The sequence below is a fragment of the Lycium ferocissimum genome, chromosome 8, assembly GCF_029784015.1.
Source record: "Lycium ferocissimum isolate CSIRO_LF1 chromosome 8, AGI_CSIRO_Lferr_CH_V1, whole genome shotgun sequence".
Lineage (NCBI taxonomy): Eukaryota > Viridiplantae > Streptophyta > Magnoliopsida > Solanales > Solanaceae > Lycium > Lycium ferocissimum.
Genome location: NC_081349.1, coordinates 54374398 through 54397279, shown reverse-complemented (window position 1 = coordinate 54397279; position 22882 = coordinate 54374398). Strand labels below are relative to the sequence as shown.

Here is a 22882-nt window from a genome sequence, read left to right as displayed (position 1 = left end):
TAGTCTAAGCATAATCGAATTCTATAATAGAAATCATGAAGAATGATACTAATATTGTCATAATTCAAATTAGGTCAATTCTAACGCTAGAAATTGGGGAAACGGGCCCACAAGGGCAAACGGGAAATTCGGAAGCAAAATACCAAATTAAGTACTAGGTGATCATAGTCCAACCACTAATTATAGATTAACTCAAGGATTAGCCTAATTTCTGATTTCAAGCAAAACCCCCAAATTGGGTATAAACCCTAAGTCTTTGATTCCGAAATTCAACGTTAAAAGTGGAAGATAATGATTAATAAGCTTAGATTATTCAATATCTAACATAAACATCACCAATTTATCATTAATAAGCCTAGGGACAATGTTCTTCCAAAACCCTCTTTCAACTCCCATCACCATGGGTTTATTAAGGAAAAGGGGGAATCTAACATGATTATGGTTAAAGGAAGAGTGAAGAAATAAGCAAGATTTACCTCCAAGATTCTCCTCCAAATATCCTTAATAACAGTTCCCTCAAGCTCAAATATCGAAATGGGACATAATGAGGATCTAAGGGCTTTTAATCACTTTATTAATGTTACTAACTGCCCATCACCCGCCTTAGCGGTACTGGGACCGCCCTAGCGGTCAAGCCTAAAACGCTAGGATCGCTTCAGCGGCGGGGGTTATCTGGGGGGGCCGGGGGGGGTGTCGCGATCTTTAAGTGCCGCCAAAGCGGGCACCGGACACCAAAAACTTCCTAAATTCCACAATTCGATCCGATTTTTTGACTAGTTCTCGAGACCATCTGCTCACATACCGTACACATAGACACACATAAAAATGTGCTACGAATGCGCCTGTGGCCTCGGAATTCTCAAGGGAGGTCTCGTTGACCGAGTCAACCCCCGATGCCTTAATTCTAATTTCCCAACCCAAGTCCCGAAATGCATCCAAGTGCATTGGGAAATGAACCAAATACACACCCAAGTACTAAATGACCATCCGGACCTCTCAAAATCGACGAAATTTCGAAAAGGGTCCGTTTACCCTAAAGTCAACTTCGGGTCAAACATTTTTCACTTAAAGCCTATATTTCCCAAAAGTTACCCGAATCTTGTCTAGACACCTCGGGAAGCGTGTCAACGGTCCCTTCGGGTCAAAGTGAGCTAATCAATGCTCGGGAACGGGCAAAAATATTGAAAAGACTATAACGACCAAATGGGTCGTTACAATAGGCAAGAAGTAGGGGTGGGAGTTCGGTATTCGGTTTTGTATTTTCAAAGTTAGGCTTCAGAATTCAGTAATTGATAATTGAAAGTAGATACCAAATATCGAACTTTCAAACTTCGGTTTGGTTATTCGGTAATCGATAAATCAAACTTCGGTTCGGTACGGTATTCGGTAATACCATATTAAAGTCGAAATCCACGGTAATACCCCTAACAGTGGATGTAAAAATGCACTTCATTGTACCTAGCTAAGTGAAAAATGCTTTCAAGCACAAGACTTATGCAAGGACTAATCGAACCGGATAGTGATCAAGCACGAATTCAAGTCTCTACATTCTAAACCGACTTTACGCTTTAGGTTAGAAGGCCCGTAATCAACAATTTCTTTTTTCCTCGGATACCATTCATATTTAGATCCGTCATTCTTTGATACACTTCTATAATTATCAAAAACACTGGTGCACTAGTTCATGTCTTCATGATGCACTTCTATAATTACTCAAGTTACACACAAAACTTTCCAATTACAATAACTCCACAAAACTGTCCAACATCCATTATGAATATGCAGTTATAATTACACCACCTCAAGATAAGCAGCTTAAAATTAATTCCAAGGCTTAACAATTGTTAGCTCTGCACAAGTAAACAAAGAGAAGAAAGAATATGCAACAATAGCAACATTCAACATTCAGTCTTAAACAGAAAAATAAGTTAATGTTTACAACCAAGTAATATTAAAAGCTTATGACAGTCCAGTCACTCCATTCTCATTCTCAAGTGAGTTCTCCATTGCTCTAGAAATTCAAGGCTTATTGCTCACCAACATCCATCAAGATTTAGTCATAACAGTGAAGAGAACCTGAAAAGTAAAAAAATAACAAGACATAATTTATCAATACAAGTCATTCCTTCAACTGGTTGTTAAACTTAGTGGCCCCGTTTACTGTTGAATCAAAAGATTACCTAAATTAGTAAAGATTTACAAGAGCAATGGAGGAATGTAGTACCTTGAAATTGTAAAAGTGAGAATTGGAGGGACAACTGACAAGAGCTTTTGTGTGTGTGGTAGGTCGATTAGGGATTTTAATTTTTAGATCATTAGGTGTGAAGCAGTGTTTTAAAAGGCGAGGGCGTAAGGCGGGACGTTTTACGTCTGCCTCAGTGAGGCGTAAGCCCCGAGGCACGGGGCGTAAGCCCCATGGGGTTTTAATTTTTAATATTTTATAAAATGATATAATTATAATAAATACTTTTAAATAGGTGAAATAGCATAAAAAATTGAAGAAAACTATAAATAAGTGATATATATATATATATATATATATATATATATATATATATATATATATATATATATGCTCCACCCCCACAAAAAAACTAACTAGAACAATCTATTAGACGCTACTTACATGTACAAGTGACTGCTCGTTACTTTTTTGAGATAGTAGAAGACAAGATAAATAATTGGAAAAGAACATATATTAGGCATTCTAGCAATAAAAAAAGGTCTTGACATTTAAATTTAATGTTTCAGTTCCTTTTTAAAACATTTGAGTAATTACATGTTGACTTTTGAGAATTTGGGCATTATACTAAGGACTTATTTAACAAATTTCGTTTTAGTTTGAAGAAGTTTTCTGGGCTTACGCCCCAACACGCCTCAACAAAAAAAACTCGCCCCAAACGCCCGGGCGTACGCCCCAAATTCTTTGGGCGTACGCCTTTCGGGACTTTCGCCCCGACCCATCGCCCCGGGGCATTTTTGGTACGCCCCGCCCTAGGGCTCGCCCCAAAAACGCCTTTTAAAACACTGGTGTGAAGTGAGTCTAGCTCGATTAGGGATTTTTTTAGGTGTGATTTGTGTGAAGTGAACTGATGGGTAGGCCTATTGGCTATTGGGCTGGACTAGTAACTATGTAATTTAATACAATGGGCCTATATTGGTATTCATTTTGGTATTCGGTATTTACCGAATTACCGAACGGTATATTTATAAATATCGAATACCGAAACACCGAATTTTTTACTTTTATTCCCGAAAACTGAAATACTGAATATCGAAAAATCGAAATAGCCGGTTTGATTTGGTAACTCGATTTTTGATGTTTTATGCCCAACCCTAGTAAGAAGTCTCTTTAAGGTAAAAGTCCAAATTTCATTTACTACATTTTATAATTTTTACATTAATTGTACCTCATAAGGACTCTGTACCTTTTAGGATAACAAGATGAACGTTTCTAGAGAAGATTTGTGGCATACACCACTTTCAAGTTTTAATTGGGAATAAGGCCACTTAATTTCTTTTTCAATTATTTTTCGGTATTAGGGTTTAGAAAAATGGGAATGGGGTACTTTTCATAATGTTAAAAAGTTAAAAAGTTTTAAGTTATACACTTAAGTCCATGTGACTTGTAATAAAATATACAAAGACCATCTCTCTCTCTCTCTCATCCGTCCCTTTCACTTCTTCATTTCTCTTTCTACTTGGAACTCTCAATCTTCCACCTCTCCCCCAAGCTCCAATACACCTTGATCGTCGTAAACAGGTAATTTCTTTAACTCTGCAACTCTGTCGGAGCATTTTGAGCTCCATTTTTTTTTTTAATCAAAACTACCAAGCAGATTGCCTGATATTGCTTTATTAAAAAAAAATCAAAGTTCTGTACAAAAGCTAAAAATGCAGAAAATAAAAGGAATAAAATACATGAATCCAAACTAAAGGAAATCTAAAAGCTTGTCTATTGCAAATCCTTTGGCCTTGACTTGATACCATGTTGACACCTTAAGCTCTCACCAGGTGCTATGGATCCACAGTCCATTGAATTAAAATTCAGGCTTCAAGGATGGAATAGAATTCTTTCAGTAAATTCCTTATGTTCAGCTGTTTCTGTGTTTGATCTAGACCTATGTAATGTTGACCTTTTCCTTCAAGAATGATTGTATAAAAAGATCCTTTGGATATGTGACAATAGAATAAGCATGTAATCACATTAATACCCTTTGTTGTAACCTGTCCAAAAGTCCTTCTATTCAATCTACTAAATCTGTTCTAGGCCTGATTACTGCAGTTTTAAAATCCTACAAAATCCTTATTTCATGTGTTAATCTCCTGGAATCTGATGATCTTTGGCTTGCCTGATTCTGATGCACGGCATATGTGCTTTTTCAATATTCAAAATCTGTCTTGCTTTCCTTGGAAGTGATTGGTAACTATTGAATTGATGTTCACCTGCAAAATAAAAAACAAAGTTAGTCAAAAAATCTGCCAATCCATTTCCTTCCCTCAGTACATGTTCCACTCTCACTTCCTTATCCCTCCTCAACCTTGTAATATCCTTTATGATCATTTTAAGCATTTTGAACTCCATATTGCCCTGATTTTTTTTCCCGATCTTGATAAAAAATTAGTGTTCATAAAGATCTACTTTTTTTCAAAACCTTTGTTGTTTTGCCATTTTTTTCATCTAAATGTGTGTTATTTATACTTATTTTGCTTGTTTCGATCTTTATTTTTCTGTTTTTGCTTTTTGAAATTATATATGGTCTATTAATAGACTTTTGGTCGATTATTCTTATTTTTATATCGTGGTTGATCAACGTCTCTATTGTTTGTATATAGATCGTATAAATGCCTAGGTATAGAGGAAGAGGAGGAAAAAGGATCCCCCGTTCTTGTGCTATGGTTGAAACTCATTCTAATGCAAATCGTAAGGATAAAAAAAGAAGAGGTGAAGAACTTAGCCAAGATAGAAAAAGAAAAAGAAGTGCAGAAGCTGGGAGTGCGTCCTACTCAGACCCCATTGATGAGCATAGTGTTGATAGAGATAGAGTTGATAGTAGAGTTGAGAGTGTATCTGAGGATGGTTCAAAATACTCTAGTCTTTGCTAAAGATGTTGATCCTTTGTCCTTGCCATATTGTGCAACGACAATTAACGTTGAAAAGTATGGCTTGATCAATTGGCTGGATGATTATGAATCCTTTGCAGCAAAAGTTTCTGTTAGGAGTAGGCTGACGTTGTTAGTTGAATTTAACAAGGCGTTGAGAGATCAAAACCTAAGAAAAATGTGGAAGCGTTCCTGTTTTGGTTACTTTAGAAAGCTATCAAAAATCTTCAGCAATTTCAACGGACGGATGATCCACTATATGCTTCTTCGTCATGTGGTTCCTCGTGAACGACAAGCCTGCGTGTTTTGGCTTGAAGGAGTTTGCGTTGATCACCGATTTAAATTATGGATCCTATCCCTTCCAATCTAGAGAGGACAGGACAATTAAGAACGGGGTAGAATTCGACTCAAAGGTTACTCAAAACAAGAAGATTACATCAGAAAAGCTATTGTCGGTGATAAGAGAGCCTAGATCATATAAAGAAGAAAAGTTGAAATGTTGTCTTTTGTGGTTTCTCCATACAATTTTGATAGCCAAAGATGTGTCCAGAGGTGTGGACCTTGATTGGTTTAAAATAGCTGATGATTTGGAATTCTTCTAGAGCCATCCTTGGGGAAAAGAATCCTTTGAACTCACCTTGGAATACTTGATGGACAAGGTAGACGTTCCCAGGTACCACCAAACCCACCTTGATAAGAAGACGCCATCATATGCTCTTTACGGCTTCCCCTAGGCATTCATGGTACATGTTATAAATCACTGGTGTAGTAGATTATAGACTATGTGTTATTTCTTTTTACACTTAGCGATTATTTGTGTCATTATAGGTCTGGACTTATGAAGCTTTTCCGACACTTGGACTGTATACTGGCAAATTAGATGAGATTCCTCTGCCTATTCCTAGGATTCTTAGGTGGCACATCACAAAAATGGACCGATTTACTGAAGGTGATCCATTTAGGATTGGAGGGGGAATTTCACAGGTATATAGTTGGAGTCTATTATCAATATTTTTGCAAAAATATAAACTAAATGCTAATGTTTTGCGTATTTATAGGTTGTGCACCCTTACATCATCCCCACAATGTGTGAGCTGGAGAAAGACTACATGAAAGACTTCTTGGCATTTGATGATGAGGTTGATGATCCCATCATAGATAAATTGAAGATTGAATTGGAAGGCGTGACCGTATTGGTTACATCAAAGAATGGCTCGAAGGCTCCTAGTAGGTTGAGAAAGGAGCCCAAGGAGAATTCGATGAGGATACTCATCATGCCTCCAAGCATCGTAGTAAGTTTGAAAATGAGTCCAAGGAGCTCTCATATGATGGGGAAGATATTCAATCAGAAGATTTTGGTGGTAATGTTGGCATTGAGACTTCTAGGGGTCGTGGCGCACCAAGTGGGGGCCCATCAGTGCCGATAGAGCATGTGGAACTGAAGCAGCATGTGGATAAGATGTGTTGACACCTAATTTTTGACCTCCCATAATTTATTTTAATTGCTCAAAGTACTTGAATATTAACTATGTTTTTTTTTTTTTTTTTAAGAAAATCAGAATGATTTTATAAACTATACAGATAATGTTTTACCCGTAGTGTTTGGTAAAATAATTTCTATAATACACCATTTGAAAATTATTTTTACAGCAATTAATGATGCATTTTACTAATTTCAACCAGAAATGAGTTATTTATTTAATTGTCCAAATTATCAGAAATTAATCAGCGAATATTTATCCCATTTTAATTCAAGAAAATTGATTGATTAAAATAAATAATCATTTTTACCCCCAAATTTTAATTTCTGCACAATCAATTTATATGGAAAATTCTCAAATTAACTATAATTAATTTAGATAATTAATTATGGTTATATTTGTAGCTTGCTTGTTATATGTTAATTAAGGCTACAATTGAAGTAATCAATTAGTTAGTCAAATAGGGCCATAATTGAAATAACAAAATTGATTGTTTTAATTCAATTAAGGTCATACTTGTAAATCCAATATTTTGTGAAAATCAGTCGTGTTTTTAAATTAATTGATTATTTAGTTTTAATTAAATTGTTTAGTAATCAATCTTTTTTTAGCTACTCATTAATTCGCATTTTTATCCCTTATACATACATATATATATATATATATATATATATATATATATATATATGAATCGGGCTACCCCTCTCTTTTTTAAATGGACCGAGTCCAGCCCAACAGGGCCAGACCTGGCCCAAGTGTTAACTCATAAGGGCAAAGCCCTTCCCCCTTTCTCAGATGAGGCAAATGAGCCTTAAGGGGCTTGGGAGGGTTTCTTTTGAGGGAAACCCTAGCTGCCACGGGGCCACCTTCCCTCTCATGTCGTCATTCCGCCATTTTTGGCGAAGTTACAAAGCTAGTAAGGCTTTTTACAGGCTTGGTTAGGTCGATTTGAGGTAAAGCATTAATTGCCTCCTCCGATTTTCACCTATCTCTACCCAAACGAGGTGTTATCTCGTCCTTATTATCATGTTTTTCTCTATTTTGTGAACGTTAAACGTTGATGCTTTGTAAATCTTTAATTGCTTTTGGTCGTTTGTGATTTTGAACCTCGGGTTGCTATTGGTTCACTAAGAACCTAGAAGATCGACTTTTTGAGGGTAAGATCCGACCCTTCATTCGTTTTTTACATCCAATCCTAACCCTCCAAAGAAGATGTGAGGAGGAAACCCCTAAAAGGGGAGTTATCCCCCATCGAATAAGAGAAGGTTTTGAAGTTTTGGGGTTTTCTGTTTAAAGGATCCTATTTTCTTTGTTGTAGAAGAAGTTTTGAATATATTCTAAAAAATATACTCATTAAGACTCGAAATACTTAAAGATTTCTTTCAAAGTTTGTTTAAAGTCTTTTAAAGGAATTTTCTGAGTCAAGTAAAGAATTTTGAAAGGAACAAGGGAAATTCTTCTCTTTGTTCTTGTTTTTGCTGAGTTATGTGGCTTGAGTTTGGGGTTTAGAGGAGTAAATCTTTAAGTTTGAATCTCGATTGGTGGCTGCACTCGCAAAAGGTAACTTCTCTTCTATTTAGTTTGCTTATGAGTATGAAACTGTTAGTATAATTATCCTTTAATGTGTTTAGGCTTATCATGTTTAGCTTAATTTAGTTCTCTTGTTTTTATATTCAGTCATGTGCTTAATGTTTGTTTGGTTGTTAGCTAAATAAGATTAATTTGGGTTCATTTAGCTTTGGTTAACTGATTTAGATAATATTGGAAACTAGGAACCTGTCTAAACTTTTTTTTAAATTCTGTCAAGTATAGCTTTCAGTGATAGGTCTGTTGCTTGCTAGGGGTTTAAATAAGAAGGGAGACAAGCTTAATGGATTCAGATAGGGTGAGTTGAAGTTTTATTTGATAGTGTGAAGTTTTCCATCTAGAGTAGAGTTAGATTAGTAGTTTATTGATGTCGGGATTTGTATAATAAGTCTTACATGGTGAGTCTGCAACAATGATATCTTTTTCCTTTTCCTGAAAGATGTTCAATCCAGTTAATTAGTCTAATAAGAATTCATGTTTGAATCACTTTGGAAGCCTGGCAGAATTTGTATGAGGATAGTATGGGACCTTGCTTAGGAACCTGTGAATGTGCTAGATGATTGTGATAAAGTATGATGGCATATGGCTCTATACAGTGAATTAATTGTTTGAGTGTTGAGTAACTTCTATAGCCACTATGCCTGTTTGTTATCCTATCTCTAAAGGAGAAGAGGAAAAGCTTGTGTTATATAAGACATGCCTTGACTTTAATTAATTTACTTAGGCTGCATTTGAATCATGTTCTATTTAAAGAAAGGAAGGAAAAAATGGATGTGTGTTGAATGGATATAGGATGTAGAGTTGTTTCTTGGCTAAATAAGTTCATCTAATGCAACTTGACCTCATCCTGTTAAGTGTATTAGTTATGACAAGTTCACTTTGATCTTGTCTTGATCCAGTTTTCTTTGCTATGTGATTTCAAACTGTTTGTGCTATCTTCTTTTTTGTAAAATGGCTTAGCTATTTCTTGCCAAGGCTAGATTTTTTTTTCCTTTGTGAAGTAGTGTAAAGGTATAAGCTGCTATGTTGAGGTTGTTTAAAACAAGCTTTCTTTTTTTAAAATCTGCCCATGGAAGGGTCTAGCCTAAACTGTATTATACATTACCTATTTTCAAAACTGTTGGCATGCTTGCCCTTTGGCCTTTTGAGTCTGGTAAGTGCAACAATTTGCCTATGGCAGTCTTGTGTGTGGCACAACTTTCATATCACTCTTTAAATTTGGATCTTTAAAATGTACTGAAAAAGGGCATTTCTGCCACTTCATCCTTTGAGTGGATCAGTTTTTGTTTTAATTTCCTTAAGAAGTCATGGTGTTTTGAAGGTCTTATATTGGTCCCCTTTGAACTACTTAACTACTTGAGTTCCTAGAGTCTAACTTTGTCACTTATGGCCTCAGGGTTTAAACTATGTGAGTCCCTTGTGCTATGTACTGTGTCATTAAAGTTTGTCTGTTTGAGGGCTGATAAAATGAGCAGATTGCATGTAAGACCTTCTTTGATCATGTCTCTTCTTAATGGTCTGTTATCATGAATTAAGTGTGGAATCATTGCTGTCTTGAAGACTCACTTGTCTAGATTTTGGAATAGAGTACAACAACACATCTTGATGACTGTTTTCTATAAAAAAGGGAGAGTGAAAATTGTTGTATTTAAAGGGCTTTGGCTGTACTAAGAACATTAGCTATAAAAGATATGTAGTTTTTTTAAAGGAAGAATGTGGGATGAATATTGCTTAGTCATGTGAGATTATGTAACGACCCATCTAGTCATTATTTAATATTTTGCGAAACCATGTCCAATCTAGGTCGAGGGTCGTAAATAACAAGCTCCATGATGTGTTTTAAGGGTTGGGAGTGGGAAAAATCAATTTCGAAAAGAATTATAAATTGCGGGCCAGGAAAAGACGTGGACCATTATAGCGGTCAGTGGACCGGCATAGCGATACCGCTATAGCTGCATAGCAACCGCCGCAGCGGTCCACGCGGGGCAGTAACCCATTTTTGGTTACTTAGTTTATTTTTCTCTCCTTTTTCAACAAAAGACCCTCAAGGGATGCTCCTAGGCTTCCATATGAAAGAAAAACCCTTGACACCAAGAAAAAGAAACCTTTCTAATTTCCTCCCCACCATTCCCTACGAATATTATTGCTCATGGATTCCGATGAAGGCTAATAAGATGAACAATTCTTGGAGATTCAAATAGTTATTCGTCAAAAAGGTAGGTTATGGTTTGCTTGAGTTAGACTTTGATTAGCGAATCGTATATACTTTTAGAGTTGACGGGAGACTGCATGATTAGGTCTTCGGACATGGAGTTTAGATGGACATACTTTTTAATGTGACTAATTTATTGTGTAAATGATGGCTAGGGTAATAATGAGTTATTATTAATAGAAAGTGCTATTATCACTGAGGGGTTACTCCGTGTTTATCAACCCTAGGAGGGGGTGATTTCCATCTTTATACCCAATTGTGTTGGATATTCTTATGGTTGTTTTTCCTTGAAAACAAGAGGTTTGTACTGAAAGAGTTATATTGAGTTGGATTGGCATTACACCCATCAAGGGCAGGAATTATGATTGGTTTGACCTATCGCATCGTGCGTTGCATTGCATGGTTAATGAGGAAATACAGGTAGCAGGCAAGGCTGAGTGTGGGCATTGTGTTATCTAGCCTTGTGGCCGTTGAGTTGAATACGTGAAATATATATATATATGATTTGGATCCGCATCCGAGGTTCGTTCTGGAGCGGAGGATTGTGCTCAGGTCCGAGGAGTATTCCAGAACGAGTGGTACATGGACACCATGAGTCCCCTGCAGGTCATGACTACGAAAGCAATGGCATCAGATAGCATGTATGTACAGTGTGTATGGGCCCTTGCATCGCATTTTGCATTGCACTACATCTCATAATTTTACATTATACATGCGTGTTCTCCTGTTGTTGATATTGCATATTTATCTTTATGTTTTCGCTGAGAGTCTGGTGGAGAGGGGATTAATATAAGTTAAGTATAGCAGCGGATTGTCAGATAGTGATCCATTTCCCTAGGTGCATCGTATTGTAGTAAGTAATTTAAGTGGGTGAAACTTTACAAGCATAAAGGATAGAAGTTAGAGTATACGATGAGCGCGGAGTGGAGGAGTTACTAGGTTGGACGAAAGGGAGGTAACGGTTGTGATTTAGTAGAATACCTGTAAATTCTAGGAAATAAAAGAAGTGAACATCGAGAGTGGAAAGGTAAGGGGTGATATTTTAATAACCTTTATTTTGAATCTCGAGGTTCATTGACTTATCTGCTTATCTTATTGACTTTATATTGTGTTGCGTGAACTAATCTTAGTCGACCTATGATGCTTACCAGTACGTGTGGTGTACTGATACTACTCTTGCTACGCCCTTTTTGGGTGTAGATATGTTGCAGGTTTTTAGTTGAAGTTTCACCGTGTGGACTTATCAGGCATTCTCCTACAGCCTCGCTCATCTCACTCCAGGCAGAGGCTGTGTCATTTATTTTGTCTTCCTGTACTGTAGGAGCGCTTATACCTGTCTAGACTAGATCCCGAAAATTTCTTTTCAGTTTTATAGTATTTCAAAACAGAGTCTATACAAAGTTTTTACTTAAATTTTGTGATTTTTAAAGGATTGTTGTCGCAACGTTTTAATGTTGGGTTTAGTTGGTAAGGGTTCGCCTACTAGGTTAGTAATATAGTAGGTGTCAGCACGACTCGTGGGTTGGGTCGTGATAGATTAAGTGGTTGTCTTTGAAATTCTATAATTTGCTGCTGAACACTGCTTACACTTGTGAATATAAACCTGGATTTGGTTTTCTTTTGATTGATGATCTTCACATGGGAAATTTTGCTTGCTATTCTTTGTCCATTTTGCTGATTGAAGTCTGAGCCTTCATCTCTCTCCCTTCTTCCTTCCCTTACTTCTTTTAGATTCAGTTGGGCTGTTAGGTATGAACTTAGTCTTAGGACTTTATCAGCCTAAGTAATTGTAATTGTGAACTGATCTTGGCCTGGTATATCTGTGTATGCAAACATTCCTTCTCTTGTATATCACTAAGTTTAGCACATAAATAGGGAGGCAAATTAGCACTTGGGGATTAAGCTTAAGCTTTCCCTAATGTCTCTCATGCCTGGGATTCATGAAATCCCTTGGATATTATGTGACATTAGGATTGAGAAAGTGAAAGTTTTCCTCTTGGTGTTGTTTTAGCATCTCTATAGCTGTGTACATCTGTGGTATACCAAGTGGGAAAGAGTGTATACTTACTCTATGGATAAAAATCTGGTGATCTGTTCTATGCTATTTGCAAATTTGGGCTCTGTTTCTTTTTCCATTTTCTGTGTTCACGTGGGCTTTGTAATGTCAGGCCCATAACCTTGAATCCTGGACTTGTTCTTTTTACCTCAGTTTATAAATATTAATATGTGTCTTCCTGTCTAAATTTTCTTCCAAACATAGTGATTTGTTTTATTTTTGACAAATTGGTATGTTATGTATTCCTTTACTTAGAATATTTTAGATGCTTTCTAATGTACATCCCCTTCTCTCTTTGTTTGCATGAAAATCCCATTGTTTGGGGGTATTCTTACAACGTAAATTTGTTAGGCCAAAGGCCTAATATCCTCCTTGATCGAGTCCGTGGGAAATGAATAAAATGGAAGCTGATATGTTTTGAAGGCCCAACCAATGGGTGAAAATGGCACTGATGGGTTTTGGTAGGCCCATCAGTTGAAAAATTCGCTTTCCTTCCTTCTCCATTTATGTATATTTGCCATGTATATCTTTTGTATATGTACCGAATATATGATTATTGGAACCCATTATGTATGTTAGAAATTAGGAAAACATTTAGTAATTTTGGTAAGTCGTCAAAACAAATCGATTTTCAAATATGGTTAATGATTTTTCCTAAGCTTAAGAGGTTTCAAGAGTTAGTTTTTATCTCAAAAATGTCGCGGTTTAAAAGCGATAGGAAATGGGATTTACCTAAAAGAAATGGTTTTAAGTCCAAAACAAAGTGATTACTTCTTTCAAAAATGATTAAAGAACCTTCCCGCCTTAAGTATGAAGCTGTTAAAGTTTTTTTGTGTGATAAAAAAGGGGCCAAAAAGACGTTTTTTTTCTGATGAAGAAAGGGTTGGGCTATGATTAAGGGGTACACCAATCTGGATATTTTGGACTTTGATAAGAAAATTGGACCGTTGAGACTTGGACTTGGAATAATTTTTTGGGTAAAAGATGTTGGGCCTGGAAGCCCAACACCAAAACTGGACTGAAATTGGACGGCTTGGAGGGCTGATTTTAACAGATATTGGAACTTAGAATATGGCCTGATTTTATGGGCTTCAATGGTTTGAAAACGAGCTTGAATAAAAAAAAAACAACACTTGCATTTTTCTTCTATATATATAAGTATGCGAATCGGAGATATACTCCCTATTTTTATATACATATAATAAAACCTGTAAGAACTAAACTCATTTCATTAGGACTAGAATAGTAGCGACTCTACTCAGGAGAAATATCGGGTGTGTCTTAGTCCGGCAACGAAGTGAGTTGAACACTTGCGTGGATTTTTAAACCACCCCCCCCCCACAAAGGAGGGAATTTTTGTCAAATTTTTTCTTGGAACCATGATTATGATATGAAAAAGAATGACTTTTTGCGGAAAAATCAAAACACTCTCTTTTTGGCAAATAAATACATTAATCACACATTGAAGCTCGTAGGTCAACCGTATTCTATGGATCTTTAATACTAGGGTGCATAAAACCTTCCCTAGGGGATCATCAGAACCCTTACCTCGAACTTTGGTCCAAAAGATTTTTACTTATTTTTTGAAAAAATCTTTAAACCCGGTTCTTCTAGTTTTTCATAATAAATTAGGTGGCAACTCTAAAAATACTAAAATTCAATTAGAGCACCAACAACCTCTTAGTAGCTTTTATGCCTTAACCCGCATAAAAGCGAACCGTAACAAGATGCAGTGTGTGGATAAGATGGAGGAGTCTCTGAATATTCTTCTCGCTTATTTAGAGGCAAAAAAATTTCGAAGGAGCGAGAAGGCAAAGAAGAATAATAAAGAGACTGTCAAAGAGAAAGGTGAACATTTTGAATTTTTTGTTGTAATTATGTTGTATACGATTTGCATTCTTTTTAATTATGTCTAAAAAATGTAGCACAAGCACCTGTGGTGCCATCTGCTATCAACAAGTTGAATGTAGGTGCTAGGCCAACTGCTGAGATCCCTAGACCAGCTACTCATGAGAAGGTTGAGGTCCCTAGACCTGCTTCTGAAGTTGAGAAACTTGAGAAGGTTGAGGTCGAGAAGGTTGAGCTCCCCATGCCAGCTACTCAAGCTAAGAAGGCAGCAGATGTCCCTGCTCAGGTTAATGAGAAGAATGCTAATGAGACAAGTCAAGCTGATGTTGAATTTGACTCTAAAAAAGTTGTGTCGGGCGTCCTCGCCCAGATTAATGGTTCTTAAGACAACTAATTTGGTTATTTGGGTTGTAACAAACAATTAAGTTTTTGCTGAATGTGTGTAGTGGAAGATGACAAACAATCAGTACTAATGTCTGACAGTTTTAACAAATAATTAATTTTGACTGTTTTGGATTAATTTATGTGAAGGTTAGATCATTGAAACCTTTGTTTATAATTGTGTTGTTGACTTTTGAATTTGGATGTGCATAAATATTTTGGATGTTTTCAAATACGATTGTTTAACAACAATTAATTTGATTGTTATATATCTAAGTTTGTTGTTTCATTGTGAACTTGGATGTCTTCAAATATGACTATTTTTACAAGTAGAAGTCACTTTTTAATATAATTATCTATCGGTGACATGAAACCTTATTATCTGCAATGATGATTGTTGATCATCGACTGTGAGTTTATCTATACTATTATCGACTATGAATGAAGTTTATACACAAACTCAATAGAGATGTTATAACGCTTGAGGACAAACACATATATTTTTAATATAAATAAAACCCGCTTCATATTGTCCAAAATTATTTATACGCCAAAATGAAATACCCAATCCCACCACAGCCCTATTACATATTGCCATATAGCAAACATCACTAATAAACCATACAAAAACATCCTTAGTCTATTCTCTTTTACTTCAGCCACCATCAACCTCTGTTTTACTTTTGGCTTCTCCCAACATAACTTTCAAGTGATTCTTCTTTTCTTCAGATTCTCTATACAACGATTAAAGTAATTCCTCGTTCTCTAAAGATTCTCTAAGTCTATTTTGCAGTTCAAATTTGGTTAAGCCTTTTGATATTGGTGTCTCAGATTCACCTCGGCTACTGCTAGGTCTTGGGGTCATTTGAGATATTTATGGTGTTTTGTTGGGGTGTGGATCAATAAACCTGAAATAGTCGCAGCTGCCGTATTCCTGAAACAAATAGCAATCAATTAGAGGTTTTTAAACTGAAACCACATAAAAAACGCATACATTAGGAATTAGAAACTCACAGCTCCAACTGCACAATTAAAGAATCTGCGACCTGGATTCTTTGAGGTGCGTGATGTCTTCAAGACAGTGTATTCATCTCAGAAACAAATGTCGGGATCTTATGGTTGAGATGTTTCGGATAGCTGAGACATTTTGGGTGTTTTGATCAAGAAAAAAGATAATGGCAGAGTTTGATCAAGAAAAGAGACTATGGAGGTGTTTGATCAACAAAAGAGAAAATGGAAGAGTTTCAATTTTGAGTCGGTTTTATATAGGGATGGGTGTATTGTTACCGTTGTAAATTTCAGATTTTTTTATTTTATTTTACGTGGCTTGACAGTTGAAATCAAGCTAAGAGTGCTGGGTCTATTAATAGACATAACTGATAATAAACGACTATGATCTATAATTAATCATTGACACGATCTATGATGGACCGTTAGGGTTGATCATAAACCATGGGAATAAAGGTGACTATTGGAACGAGAAGCCTGCTAATTTTGCACAAGTCCAATAGATCAAAAAAAAAAAAAAAAAAAAAAAAAGAACCCCGAACCCCAAATCTAAAAAAAGTCAAAAATAAATAAAATAAAATAAATAAAAAGACTTGATACTATTTAAATATTATAATAACACTTGAATACATCATATGAGAGTCCCCATCCATTAGACACATCATCAAAATAGTTTTAGGGCACCTAATGGTCCTTAAATCACTAATATTCGTCTAAAAAGTAAAAAATAAATAAATAAAATAAAATAAATAAAAAGGCTTCATACTATTTAAACATTATAGTAACACTTTAATACATCATATGAGAGTCCTCATCCATTAGACACATGATCAAAATAGTTTTAGGACACCTAATGGTCCTTAAATCACTAATATTAGTCTATAAAAGTCAAAAATAAATAAAATAAAATAAAATAAATAAAAATACTTGATACTATTTAAACACTATAATAACACTTTAATATATCATATGTGAGTCCCCACCAATTAGACACATGATCCAAAGAGTTTAAGCACAAGTAATGTTAATCATATCACTACTATCCAATTAGTTGTTAGTGCTATGATTTTAATGATGACAAATTGTGTTTTATAGGTACCATACTCAAAGGAACTCAAAGGTCCACCAAACCCATTGGACATACAAAAGCCCAATGGACGAGAAGAGTTCAATCGGCTGCAAAGGAATAAAAGCCCAAGTGAAGCTCAGTCGGTTGCAAAGGGAAATCATCATGAAGAACAAAGAAAATAAGCCCATGCTTATTTTTGGAACAAGGATCAGATTTTAGTCAAAGGACAATCAACGCAAATCATCAAGATTCCAGGATTGAACCAAATCAGCATATACAAGGAAATAAGTATCAATTAAATAACGGCTGATGCTACAAAAGGAAAGGAGCGGTACAAAATTAATAAGCTCTTGCTTTATTCTTGAAAATTAGGATCCTCAGTATTCCTAATTTACAAGGATTAATTCTCTTGGGTTGACATCTCTGCTGAAAAGAGTCTAACGGCTACTCAATTTAAGGACTATAAATTCAAGACTCTAGAGGCAAAGATAGATATACTTTCGTCTCATACTCTCAAGCTCTCTACTTTACTTTTCATAAAACATTGTATACCTGAGTGATATAGTGTAAGAAAAAAAAGAAAGGAGAGATATAGTATAGTTTGTGAGGCATTGTATAAAAAAGATTACGAGTGTTTTGAGTGTAGACGTAGGAGCTCTATTCAAACAACCATTGTACCAAAACTATTTACAAAGAGCTGCAGAGAACACCCTTGCAACCCAAGGGGACTGGAATGGGATTCACATTGAATCTGAACTAGTATAAAATATCTGATGTCATTTAATTTCTACAATTTTATTCCTGCATTACTTTATAAGTCGACTAGCTTGGTCAGATAGTCGACTGTCTGAGCAAAAAAGTTACAATTCACCCCCCCCCCCCCTTGCACTTTCAATTGGTATCAGAGTCAGGTCTCACATTTCATTGCTTAACCACAAGTGAGAAAAGATCAAATGGCTGCATATCAAAAATCTTGCAAGATGGGCACTCCACAACAAGACCACCATACTTCAATGGTGAACACTATTGTCACTGGAAGGAAAGGTTCAAGATCTTTGTGCAGTCAACAGATTATTAAGCATGGATCATGATCAAGAAAGGACCTAAGCTTATTCCAAATGTGGATACAAAGGATACAGATACAAAGATTGATTTGGAGTCACATGATGTGACTAAAGAACAACAGGAGACACTGTCAACAAATGCTAAAGTAATAGCTCTGTTGTACTGTCTTTGTTAGTGGAGATGAGTATGCCAAAATATCCAACCGTGAGACTGCAAAAGAAATGTGAGATAAACTTGAAGTCACCTATGAAGGAACATCAAAAGTGAGGGAAACCAAAATTGACGAACTGAGGCATGATTATGAAGCCTTTAATATGAAGGATGATGAGAACATTGAATCAATGTTCACTAGATTCAGCAAGATCATTGGCGAACTCAAATCTCTTGGAGTAACTTATACCAACTCTTAACAAGTGAGAAAACTGGTTAGAAGTCTACTAAAGACTTGGGAAATAAAGGCAATTGTCTTGGAAGATGGAGATCTGGACAATTTCACTTATGACGAACTAAGAGGAAATTTGATGGCATTTGAAAAGAATCATATTCAAAGATATCAGAAGGATGAAAAGAAAAAAGTGGTTGCCTTCAAATCTCAAGCTGAAGAATCTGATGATGAGTTTAAGGAAGAAGAAGTGGCCATGATCTCCAGGCATGTGATTGAAGCGATGAAAAGATCAAAAAACAGTAGAAAAGAAAGTTCAAATTTCAGAAAAGGTAAAATTTCTACTGCTCAAAGAAATGATGGAAAATGCTACGAATGTGGAAAATATGGTCATATTGCATCTGAATGTCCTGAGGCAAAAATAAAACCATCGAAAAACTTTCAAAAGCAAAAAACGTTCAGCAGGTGGAGTGAAAATGAGGCCTCTGAAGATGATGAAGAAGAAATGGAGAACATTTGCTTCATGGAAATTGGTGAGACAAGCGAGGTAAGACCTTATCATTGTTCTAACTGTAGGGAAGCTTAAGAATTGTTTGATCAAACTCTAGAAGATTTAAATAAAGTGTTTGATGAGTACAGGAAATTAAAAGAGAAAAAAGGGACTGGGAACTTAAACTAGAAGTAGTTAAAATAGAAAAGGATCTTCTTCAAGAAGAAGTTAAGGACTTGAAATTGCAACTAAACGGGTTGCGTAAGTCCACCAGTCATAGCTCAGTGACATCCAACCAGTCGACTCGTAACAACAAGTCAACTGGAAAAAGTCCTATCAGTGATAGTAATAACTTTGGAAAAATCTAAGGGTGTGTCAACCTATTGTAAGGAGACAGATTAGTCCAATAAAACTTTTCAAACAACTGAAAGGAAGTCTCTAAGAAACTCACAATTCTGAAAATAAGTCGACTACTCAATCAATCACTGAAGAACACTCTTTTCAAAAATATTTTTGCTGTGGAAAAATGGGTCATAAATTTTTTCAATGTAGATTTCATTACACATCATCTCCAGGTTGGATATGGAAACCCAAAACTAATCATCAAACCACTAACCTCAAGGACCCAAGGAAGCTTGGGTACCTAAAAGAATGTAACTACTCTGTTTTGCAGGAACACCACAAGAAGAAATCAAAAGGGAAATGGTATCTAGATAGTACGTGTTCCAGTCACATGACAGGCGAAAAAAGTTTGTTCAAATCAATCGCAGATTTTGATGGCGGATTAGTAACTTTTGGTGACAACTCAACAGGAACAGTAATTGGTACATGAACTATTTCTTTTAATAATTTTTGTGATATCACTAATGTTTATCTTGTCAAAGGACTCAAATATAACCTTCTAAGTGACAGTCAACTATGTGACTCTGATCTAGAAGTGAAGTTTAGAAAGACAGGCTATGTCATAGAAGACAAAACTGGAAAAGAAGTTCTTCCTGGTAGCAGAACAAAGAATGTGTATGTGCTAGACTCTGTTAAAAGTCCAGCTGGGCATATCTATTTGGCTTCAATAGGAGAAGACCCTTGGGTTTGGCACAAGAGACTTAGGCATGCTAGCATGTGACTTATTGAGAAATTGGCTAAACATGATCTGGTTTTAGGCTTGCCTAAAATAAATTATTCAAAAGATCATATATGCGATGCCTGTCAGAAAGTTAAGCAAACAAGACATTCTTTCAATTCCAAAGATATTGTATCTACCTCTAAACCCTTGCAGCTTTTACACATGGACCTTGTTGGTCCTACTAGAACTGCTAGCATTGGAGGAAAAAGGTATGCTTTTTTTATTGTTGATGACTTCTCCCGTTTTACTTGGGTTATATTTCTTGCTCATAAAGATGATACTCTAAATAATTTTAAGTTTTTTTGTGAGAAAGTCCAGCGTGACAAAGGATACTACATTACTTCTATAAGAAGTGATCATGGAGGAGAATTTGAAAATAAAGCTTTTGAGGATTTCTGCAATGAACAAGGTTATGCACATAACTTTTCTTCACCAAGATCTCCTCAGCAGAATGGTGTTGTTGAAAGAAAGAACAGAACCTTACAAGACATGGCAAGAACTATGATTTTAGAACACAGTCTGCCACATCACTTTTGAGCAGAAGTTGTAAGCTCAGCATGTCATGTACTGAACAGGTGCTTGATCCGACCAATCCTTAAGAAAACTCCTTATGAGCTATGGAATGGTAAGAAACCCAATATTAATTATTTTCATTCTTTTGGGTGCAAATGTTTTGTGCACAATAATGGAAAGGACAACATTGGTAAGTTTGATCCTAGAAGTGATGAAGGTATTTTTGTTGGTTACTCAAATACTAGCAGATCCTATAGAGTATTTAATAAACGCACTAAATCTATTGAAGAATCTGTTCATGTTATTTTTTATGCTACTAATCGCTTGGTCTAGAAAGAAAAATATACAGATGAAGATATTTGTCAACCTTCAGTCACTATGATTACTCCTTCAACTGACCAGAGTAGCTCTCCAAAAGAAACTACTTCTTAATGGATGAGCCTACTAATCTTACAATTGGACCTGTTCCAAATGAATGGAGGAGTGACCCTGATTATCCAAAGAGTTTGTTATTGGAGAAATAAATGATGGAATGAAAACTACAGCATCCTGCAAAAATAATGCAAATTTGGCTCTCATATCTCAACTTGAGCCAAAGAAAGTAGATGATGCCTTAAAGGATGATCATTGGATTAGGCAATGGAATAAGAACTAGATCAGTTTGACAAAAATAAAGTATGGAATCTAGTTCCCAAGTCTGAAAGAGGATCAGTAATAGGAACAAAATGAGTTTTCAGAAACAAGCTAAATAAAGCAGGCGAAGTTGTGAGAAACAAAGCATGACTGGTTGCCCAAGGATACTCACAACAGGAAGGAGTTGACTATGATGAAACATTCATCCCTGTTGCTTGGTTAGAATCTATTCAAATTTTACTTGCTTGTGCTACTTTTAAAGGTTTCAAATTATTTCAAATGGATGTTAAAAGTGCTTTCTTAAATGGATTTATTGAAGAAGAAGTTTTTGTGAAACAACCACCTGGTTTTGAAAATCCTAAATACCCCTATCGTGTGTTCGAACTAACTAAGGCTTTATATGGTCTTAAACAAGCTCCTAGAGCTTGGTATGATTGATTAAGCACTTTCTTAGTAGAACACGAGTTTTCTAGAGGAAAAATTGATACAACTCTTTTCATCAAAAGAGCTTCCTCTGGAAATCTTATTATACAGATTTATGTAGATGATATTATTTTTGGAAGTTCTAACCCTTCTTTGTGTAAGGAATTCTCTGATCTCATGCAAAGTGAATTCGAAATGAGTATGATGGGCGAACTAACATTTTTCTTGGGACTTCAAATTCATCAATCTGACAAAGGTATATTCATTTGTCAAAGTCAGTATACAAAGGAGCTTGTTCACAAATTTGGATTAAGTGATGCTAAAGCTATGAAAACTCCTATGAGTCCCACATGTTCCCTTGATAAAGATGATACAGGTAAAGCCGTTGATGAAACTCAGTATAGAGGAATGATAGGCTTTTTACTGTATCTTACTGTTAGTCCACCGGACATTATGTTTAGCGTTTGCAAATGTGCTCGTTTTCAGTCAACTCCTAAAGAATCTCATCTTAGTGCTGTAAAATGAATAATTAGATATTTGCTTGAAAAAATTTCCTATGGAATACGGTATCCTAAAACTAATCCCTTCAAATTAGAAGGATTCTCTGATGCTGATTTTGCAGGTGATAAAGATGATAGACAGAGTACAAGTGGTTCTTGTCAACTACTTGGAAAATCATTAATATCCTGGCATAGCAAAAAACAAGGATGTGTTTCTCTTTCTACTACTGAAGCTGAATATATTGCTATTGGGCAATCTTTGTGCTCAACTTGTATGGATGGTTCATCAACTAAGTGATTATGATCTACTATTTAAACCTGTTAAAATTTTCTGTGATAACTCAAGTGTTATATGTTTGTCTAAAAATCCTTGCATCATTCTAGAGCAAAGCATATAGATATTAAACATCATTTTATTAGAGATCATGATCTTAGGGGATCTATTGAATTACAGTTTGTTTCCACTGAAAATCAACTTGCTGATATTTTCACTAAACCCTTACTTGAGGAAAGATTTTGCATGCTTAGAGAATCTTTAGGAATTATTGCTAAACCTATATAGCTGCATTTTTTTTGGTAACTTATTGAATTTTCCCTTCTTTCTCGTTGATTTAATTCTTACCATTTATTACTAGCCTCCAAACCTCTTCCATATACACAACTTTTCACAAATGTCATAATTACTTTTTCCTCTTTGTCCGTCATTTCACCACTTCACCACGTCTTTCCACTTCCCCATACACCCGTCACCCTTCACCTTCTCTGACTCTTCATCATCCCCAAAATACGCCATTAAAACCGAAAACCCTCTCCATTTTCTTTCATTCAAACCTCTCTCTTCTCTCCATACCTTTCTCAGCCATGCTAAAGCACAAAAAAACTCTTCCATCTTCACTCGCAAAAGCTCTAGAAACAAAAACAAAGGCAAAACTTCATCCCCTGTTAAGTTAGATTCCGATAGGTCTATTGATTCCTCACCCCAAAACTCTATCAACTCTTTATCTCCTT

The 22882-nt window shown here is 35.8% G+C and overlaps 1 long non-coding RNA gene and 1 pseudogene across 1 annotated transcript; one reads left to right on the top strand and one right to left on the bottom strand.

Moving 5' to 3' along the window:
- Positions 1–1803: 1803 nt before the first annotated feature.
- Positions 1804–2913, bottom strand: LOC132067047 (uncharacterized). Its single transcript, XR_009416996.1, has 2 exons — positions 2225–2913; positions 1804–2076 (listed from the first exon to the last, which is right to left on the bottom strand). It is a non-coding gene; the product is annotated as an uncharacterized LOC132067047 (long non-coding RNA).
- A 14919-nt stretch (positions 2914–17832) lies between these two features.
- On the top strand, positions 17833–22436 carry LOC132066486 (uncharacterized; annotated as a pseudogene).
- The last annotated feature ends 446 nt before the right edge of the window (positions 22437–22882 follow it).